The sequence below is a fragment of the Sprattus sprattus genome, assembly GCF_963457725.1.
Source record: "Sprattus sprattus genome assembly, contig: scaffold_44, whole genome shotgun sequence".
Classification (NCBI taxonomy): Eukaryota; Metazoa; Chordata; class Actinopteri; order Clupeiformes; family Clupeidae; genus Sprattus; species Sprattus sprattus.
In genome coordinates, this window is record NW_027667054.1 from 152,501 (window position 1) to 155,000 (window position 2,500).

Below are 2,500 nucleotides of genomic sequence, written 5' to 3' on the forward strand. Positions count from 1 at the left end.
AGGTACACACACACAGGTACACACACAGGTACACTAGGGCTGGGTGGTTGGACGGTATAAGCCGTGCATGTGTCTACCGGGAGAGATTTGGTTTCAACCGCGGTATACTCTTATTTTATAAATTCTGACTTCCGTTACGTTAAATGACCAGACTACTAGCAGAAAGACATGAATGCGCTCTATGCACAAAACCCGTTGCGAATGACAGCGGCCATTACTTTTTCGCAGCAGTGAAAATCATAACATCACAGACGTGCAAACGTTGGGGTGGCCCTTTCAAATCAACTGAACTTTTTTGAATATTCTAAAGAGCCGTATAATACCATAGCCAGTACAATTTTTAGATGCATCCGGCATCTCTATAAGAGGGTATGTCCGTCCGTCGGACGGTCTGTCGGTCTGTCGGTCGGTCGGTCGGTCGGTCGGTCGGTCGGTCTTGTCTGAAACGCATTCTTTCAATTGTAATTCCCTCCTGTGTCCACAAGGTGGCAGAGTTGAGTTGACGCATCTTGTTGTCCGCTCGGACTTGTTAAGCACATGACCTGCCTACTTGTTGAGTAAACCTCGACTGTTGAGAAAGATTCAGTCTACTGAAATATACAGTCTGAAAAGTGTAGCGATTTATTTCGCAGATTCTGTTCTATTGACTCTCAGTGATGGTAAAATATTAGTAGTTAAAGATGCACTTTTCCGATAGTTTAGATGGGGCTTTTTTTTTAGTTTTCGTCTTAGAGACATAAAAAGAACAACCACGGAAACATTGAACCCTTTTCTAATATTATTGCTGAGGTCTTCTAGAATAGAATCATATATTCCATTTGTGCATCAATGTTTTTAGTTAAGCAAAATGTACAAAAACATCAAGGCATGTCAGACAACTTAGAAAAGTCTAAAAGGCCTTGGACCTTAGAGTGTTAAAGATGCACTTTTCCGATAGTTCAGATAGGGCTGGTTCCACCGTTCGCGTGTTCTAAGGGCCTGATTTACTAACATTACGACCGCAGCTTAATCTGAGGTCGCACATTAACGCACGGTGTTTTTGCGCATTTTCCGTGGTATTTATCAAACCAGATCCGCGCTGGGCAATCTGTGTTTACTCTGCCCTATAGGGCCTGATTTACAAACATTGCGACTGCAGCTTAATCTGAGGTCGCACATTAACGCACGGTGTTTTGAGCATTTTTAGTGGTATTTATTTAGGAAGAGAAATTGAAGGTTCAGTGAAGAGGAGATAGATATATTGGTTCACGTTCGCTCAATCACTGAACCTCAATCACTGATTCAATGTGTGCGCTGCTATATTGTTGTTCTGCCCGCCATCACCTACAGCGAGATGTTTAAAAGAACACGATTATAAAGAATATGGGTAGCACTTTATAATAACCATCCCGTATAAATGGTTAATTGATGCTTTATTAAGCAACTATAATTAAATATTTGATAACTTATACATCATATATTAATCATTAGTAGACAACAATCAATGGTTACTAAATGTATTATTTATGAATACTTTATGATCAGCTTATGAAAAACTAAACAATTTATTTATACCTAACATACCCAAAAAAAAATCTGTTTAGTAATAACTTGATTACATTTTCTTTTATATTAATAAACTACATTTTTATTGCAAATATTGTATTATTATTAATGATTTACTGAGTTACTGTTAATGATTATTAAGTTGTTTGTAGGTTTTGTGCAGTCATATCTTGGCACTTTTAGATAGTTTCCAAATGATTTACTAACAATTAAAAGACTTAAGGCGGCTGCTTGCTTCTGCGTTGGTGTTACGTTGTTGCGCAAAATTTAATCAAAGCAGTTCATGCTCCCAAAGGTTGTGTGTGTTGTCATGAGCCTGCCATTTGCTTGGCAGATAGAAAGCTGTTTCCCTAACAGAAAGTCTGAAGCTTGAAGTACTTTTCAAACCTTTGCTTGGGTAGCTCTGTTAAACTGAGAAGACATGCAGACTACATTTGAGTAATCTCATGACGTAACATTTGTTTTCTAAAAACAATCACATAGTATTGCATGTTTTACTATGGTAGAAAATACGTTAGCTTAATGCTAACGTATATGGGAAATCCTATAGACACTGCGCTAGGTATTAGCACCAATTAATTCACGTCAATGTTTTTGTATGAGCCTGACATTTGCTCTGCAGATAGATAACAGGTTCCCTAACAGAAAGTCTGAAGCTTGAAGTTCTTTTCAAACCTTTACTTGGGAAGCACTGTAAAACTGAGTAGACATGCAGAATATTTTAGTAACCTCATCTCGTAACATTCGTTGATAGAATGCAGGCTGCGAGGCTCGGGTAAGAGCTTACGTAAAACATGACGCAAGTCTAGAAAAAGGGGCCGACGCATACAAGACGTAAGAAGTCGCGCAAGGGGCGCGCAAGGGCCTCTTGCGCTTGCGCTTACGCTTACGTAATGCAGCATGAATCAGCCTTAAGACGCAACTTTAGAATGCTCATCTGAAAAAGAAAATTTGT

The 2,500-nt window shown here is 39.0% G+C and overlaps 1 protein-coding gene across 1 annotated transcript in view; it reads left to right on the plus strand.

The window, feature by feature from the left end:
• Window positions 1-2,500, plus strand: part of radil (Ras association and DIL domains) — a gene marked incomplete at both ends in the record, with an annotated part of 33,303 nt that overhangs the window by 27,283 nt on the left and 3,520 nt on the right. The window lies entirely within an intron of this gene.